This window comes from Lonchura striata, chromosome 5 (genome assembly GCF_046129695.1).
Source record: "Lonchura striata isolate bLonStr1 chromosome 5, bLonStr1.mat, whole genome shotgun sequence".
Taxonomy (NCBI): domain Eukaryota; kingdom Metazoa; phylum Chordata; class Aves; order Passeriformes; family Estrildidae; genus Lonchura; species Lonchura striata.
In genome coordinates, this window is record NC_134607.1 from 50,719,521 (window position 1) to 50,725,614 (window position 6,094).

The window sequence follows — 6,094 nt, forward strand, 5'->3', positions numbered from 1 at the left end:
CTTCTAATGCGTCTGTTTCTGTGATATGAAGAACGATGTTTGTCTTTCGCCTTGGGAATATGTCTGTAACTTGTTGGAAAGCTTGGCAGAGGGGGAAGGGACCAGGATTTGGCTTCTGAAGAGCCGCTCCGGCTGGTGGAGCCCGGCTCGGCCGAAGCCGCCAGAAGTTTTGTCCCCCGGTAAGGGCGGGGGACAGCCGCTATCTCCGGGCTGCAGGCAGAGCAACTCTGTGCTTGCCTTACCTAACATCCCGAGTAGAAGCCAGATCCTATTTTAAATCGAAGTGCGGCGGCGAGAGGGAGTGTAGGGGAATAGATAAAGTATATCGGACCTAAGAAGTATCTTTAGGAGCAAATATTTTCTTTCTTGGTGGTGCCAAACTGCATGGTGCTTTGAGTCCCACGACCCAACTTTCAAATCCTTGCTAAACTTGATAAGGGGCTACAATAGCGCTCCGATGAAGCATAGATTAAATTCGTGTAGGATTTGTTTTGATAACACATATGTAAGTAGGATTCATTATAATTTGAACTAGATCAAGATAAGAGATTAATGCTTTTATAGAGCATCTCTGCTGAGATTTCCTATGGGGCTGAGATTAAATCAACACACTAAATATTATCTTATTCCATTTTACGTTATAAAAAAAAAAAAAATTACGAAGCGTCACTACCTGTTGCAAGAAGAAAATTGTCGAGGTTTGTCCAGCCCTGACAGCAATCAGCAATCCAGCAATCCTGCTTCCCTAATGGGAATATGCCTTCCCTGGATATGCCTTCGAGGCTCATGGAATCTTTATTTTATCTGTGCAGGTGTCTTACGGGATATCTCCCTAACAGCTGAGGTACTGTCAAAGCGCCAAACTGCAGGAACTGTGAAATGGTTGCTGTCGTTACATTCGGGCTGTTTTGTGGACTAGACCTGGAAACGACTGAGCCTCGATCCTGGCTGGGAAAGTGGGAAAGGCTCCAGACTCGGGCCCATTCTAATAAGAGGTGACACCACTTTCCCTGTGCGAGGTGTGCGGGGCTCAATAGACCTGTTCGCTGCCCACGCAGAATTAACATTAAGTTAGCGAGTAGAAGTGTAGTCGATTTGCTCCTACACTTTCACTGATCTCTGAACCTACAGATCCTAGGTTTCTGGTAAAGTCAATTAAACATTTCCTCTCCGAACGGAAAATCTTAAAGCTATCCATGTACACCAGAACCGATTTGTGTTTGCTCAGGTGAACAAAACCTGCCTGTTAGGAAGAAAGTTCGTTAAGTGAACTTGGATTGGGACCTTTTGCAGCCTGGCTGCGGTAATCCGAAACATAATCTTTATTTTCAGGGATTAAAATAGTGGTGCTTCACATACCCGGAAAAAAAAAAAAAAAAGAAACAACCAAAAAACCACCAAAAACAACACAAACAAAAAACAAGAAACAAACAAACAAAAAACCACTACCACCAAAATAAAGAAAAGAAAAGAAAAAAAAAAGAAAAGAAAAAAAGAAAAGGAAAAAAAAAAAAAAAAGGAGAAAACCCAACAGTCTCCAAAAGTCAACTTCTTTCAGTGTTCTTTGAGAGGCAATGCACTTCTTCTTGCTGGCAATAAGAATATTTCACATGATTCTTCTCACAAACAGGATGTCTGGAAAATTATTACTCAGCCAAGCTAGGTTTTGGATTATAACCTGCAATTCGCCACATTCCACTGGGAAATATGGAGCAAGTCACAGAGTGTCTTTTTACACCTTTTTTTTTTTGCTTCTGCACACCAGTGGCAGGACCGAGTGGCAGAGTCCGAGAGGCTAATTTCTCAGACGGTCTCTCTGGAGCCTACGCCCATCTCATGCAATAAAATCACCGTGTCTGAACATGAAATTATCTCCTAGGTAAAGCCTCAGCAAAGAAAACAGAAGGCTTGTGGAAATGCTGAACCATTTGAGCACCTGTTTTTCAAGACAGATAGCTCTCTTCATGTTTCACACAACCTCCCCCCTCCCCCGCCCTCCCCCCCAGCGGTTATTGGGGTGCTTGATCCCATTCAAGAAAACATATACACTTCCCTTCTTCCCCTACAACCATCCCTCAGCCTCATCTCACTGCAGGGCCAGCCCTCCCGCAGGAACCCAGCCATTATTTTTATCGTTTCTCCTTCCATTTTCCCAGACGGCTGAAGTGTGCGTATGTGGAAGGAATTGAATAGTACCCCCAAAATTCGTTTAGTCGAGTCCCAGGTAGCGCGAATTTCCTCGCGTTCAATCCTTAAATAAATTCCGTGTTTTAACTCTTCTGGAGGGAAGAGAGGTGTTGGTAGAAAAAAATTTTAAAAATAAAAATCTCCTTTCTGCTAAAAAGTTAAAAACCTGTATTAGAAATGGGGAGGCGGGACGGGAGGGGATAGGGATTCCTGGACGTTTGAAAGGGAGATCATCGCCCGTATTGCTGCCGTTCTCACTTTATTTAAACAAACGCAAGGGTGTGAGGAGATGCCTTAAACATGCAGTAGCCCTATTTCGGCTGGAAACTGCCGTCACAAGCAGCAGCGGCTGCTGACCCAGAAGCGGAGGTCCGAACCGCACATTTCTTTTCCCAAATTCTTTGACTCTTCGGCAGCGAGACGTTTGAAATATATGCGTGATCTTCATTCCTACGCTTGGTCTGTAACTTCTGATCTCAGGAAGGGAAGGAATTCTAGGATAGCGGGGGTAAGGCAGCCTGCCGTCCCCGCAGGAGAACCAAGCGGTACCTCGGAGCGTCCCGCGGTGTGCGCGCCCGGCTCGTCCCAGTGGACGGGCTTCCCCCAAGGAGATCCTATGCGCTGCAGGGGCGAGCTCCTTCACACCACCTCTGGTCACGAAACGTCTCTCCATCACACATAACACCCTTTCACAGAAGGTTTGGGAGATACTCCATCTCTAGAAACACAGCGGCACATCTGCATGCAGCTCTTAATAATGGGGCTGCTTGGCGGTGGGAGTAGGTCCCTGAAGAAAGATGCTTTTCAAAGCTGTCTCACCTCAGCACAGAATTTGTTTTCCCTTTGCCGCCTTCTCCCCCGGGATCTGTCCAAACCTTCTCAAATGGTTTTAGCCCGGTGAAGTCAGCTTTCGGTTTTCAAGCTTTTAAGGAGAACGAATGCCATACGTGGCGCCAATTCTCCCCTAGGTTACATCTCTCTTTCCCTTTGAAGTTCGCTGGGTTGCACAGAGGTAAATGAGACTAGAATTTGGTCCCTGGAGCTAACAGTGATGTGGGATCACTCTGATTTTTATTTATTTATTTATTTATTTATTTATTTATTATTTCCTGTTGAGGGAGGACGGATTTTAAGACCCGGTTAGAGCTGGTATCGTGCTCAGCATTTAAAAGTCCGGTATTGTAAATATATTTATTCATCTATATAAATGTAGGCGCTAATCTCAGCGGGGAGAGCTTCGCAAAGACTGGATGATAAGGGAGAGGAGTCCTCGCTTCGGGGAAGATGCTGCAGGAGGGTCGTGTTTTCTCAAAGGAGCGGGGCTGAAGAGTACAGAGGACGCCGCAGCCCGTCCCCATCTCAGTCCCCAGACGAGGCCGGCGCTTCCACGGCCCCGCGGGTCAGCGGCCGCCGCCGCCGGAGTGGCCCGATCCTCCCGGGAGGGAAAGGGTGGAAGGGCTGCCGGGGTGCGGAGCAGCTCGGTGGGGAGCGAGGGCTGCCGCCGCCGAGGCGGCTCCGCGCCGCCAGCGGGACACGCGCATCCCCGCGGAGACAACCGCGCTCCCTCCAGCCGAGAAAGAGCCTGCTGCTGCTGGCAGCTCTTGGGGGATTTACGGTCAGAGGAGATGCTCCTTGTCCTCGGCTTTCTTGGAGTTTAATAGTTGTCTTTAAAGAGGGACAAATCGACTTTTATTGGGATAAAAGTCGATTGCAGTCTGCAATAGCTTTGCATGTGTCTTTCATTTAAAAGACATCCAGAACACCATTTTTACCCTCTCCCTCTCTCTCCCTCTCTCTGTCTCTCTTCCCCCCCTGCTGCCCCCCCCCCCCCTTTTTTTTTTCCCTTCCCCAAGGCATTTAGTGCTTTTAAGGCACAGTGATAAACACGCTGCCGAAGTGCCAGCACACGGAGATGCGGGGGCAGGGACAGGATCTATTTCCCCGGGTCCGGAGCAGGCGTTTTTCCAGAACGTGCAAGGAGGAAACGTGTCGTTTTTCATGAGAAATCCGGGGACGGGAACTGCCCTTGCAGCGGCCCCTGGGGCAGGCTCCAGCCCCTCTCCCGGGGCAGGCAGCGAGCCGGCCTCCGCAGCACCTGGCCTCTCACCGCGGGCGCCGCTCGTCCTCCGCGCCCCTTCAATTCCTCTTCTCCCGGGGCTTATGGAAACAGCTTCCACTTCTCCCTCCCAGCCAAAGCGACACCCCCATGCCACAAAAAAAGCCGTCCCACCCCAAGTCCTCGAGCACCACCTCTGCGCTCTGTAGCGACGGGGCTCCGCGCCCTCCGCAGCCCAGCTCCTGATGCCGACAGGTAACACTGGGAACTGGGACGGAGAGGTGGGGGGCAGCAGCCCGGTCCTGACAGATAGCAGGGAAAGGCAGATTGTGCCTGTGGCGGATGGTGCCCACAGCTGCTCGACAGTGGTAGCTGAAAAAACATCCCCCTACCCCTTTCTCCGGGAAAATACCAAGTCAGAGACCAGCTGAAGAAGGAAGCTGCCTGCCGGGAAATATGCTGGACCCAAACTGGCCTTCCCTTCACCTTTGACTGGGTTCACAGGAAAGGTCTCTAAGCTGCTTCAGAGCCCCGGCCGGCCAGTGTTGTACCGGTACTTCAGCCACTCATTAAAGCCTCGCTTCTTCTCCCCTCCCCGCCCCAGCGGGGGAAGGGCCCCCGAATTGGGTTCTAAATTAGCTTCAGTAGAAAAGACAAGCGCCGGCCCACGATGCTGAAATACTCATCTGAAGTGCTTGCGATCTCGGGTTTGTTTTACTTCACCGAGTACTACTTTCACGAGGAAGCACGGAAGATCTTTTCCGTAATTCGTGCCTTTTCATAGTAGCCCACTATCTCTCTCGCCTGTTTTTTAAATCCTATCAATGTGCGAAAAGGCCAAGGAATTCAACACTTCAAAGCTCACACATTGGGTGGAAACCACCCTCTTTCCCAATATCCATAGGAATGCATGCATATATGGCTCATTTAGTTTTATTTTTATTACCTAAGGCTTTAAAAAATTACTTTCATTTAGAAACAGTATTGTTTTTTAATGATAATATTTCTGGAGATTTAAAATAAAGGTCCGTTTTGACCACTTTGCACAGACGCACACATACCCCCAACTCCAAACATACACAGACACAGACTGGTTGAGATCTGTTTCCTAGCAGACAATTTATCTTTTAGGCCAGTTTTCTGATGTGAGAGAGTTCTAGTTTTAAGTTTCGCTGGTTTACATTCTCTCTCCACAAACAACTGCCTACAACATTTTTCTCTGTTTTCTCTAGGACAAAACTTCTGAGCTGTTTAATAGAGAAGGAACACCGGTTCTTAATTTTACAGCTTCATAGAACAGGACTGCAGCTACCGACATATCAGTCAAATCGATTAAAGAAGATCCTTTACTTAAGGGTATGTGCCCCTGAAATTACCTCGCTGTAAGCCTCTCAGGGAGCTGGGGGGAGAGGGAGGGAAGCGAGGGATTGCTCTTTCCAGGAGCCCTGGAGAAATGAGAATAGGTTGCAGAGGGGAAATGTCCTTTTTATTTGTTCTCCCTCCCCTCCCCTCTCTCCCTCCCTTTCTCCCCTCACCCTCCCCAAATGCTTGTGTGTGTCTGTCTGAAACAGATCTGTCTGTGGAAAATGGGCCTGGAACTCCCTCCTGTGTTGGGATTAGGTCTTGGGGGACCTGGGGTGGAGTTAGACTACTTGCTTATTTTCATATTCATTAGAAATGGGAGGTTGCACAAGAAGTCCTGCTGAGCTTCAAGATATAAGAGCAACTTCGGGTTCCCCTTTCAAGACAAGACAAATCAAAGGCTCAGAGGCAAAACAGCTCTTTAAGCGCTGAACGCCTCTTCCTCCCTCCCTCCTTCCTTCCCTCCCATCCACTCACTCTCCCTCCCTT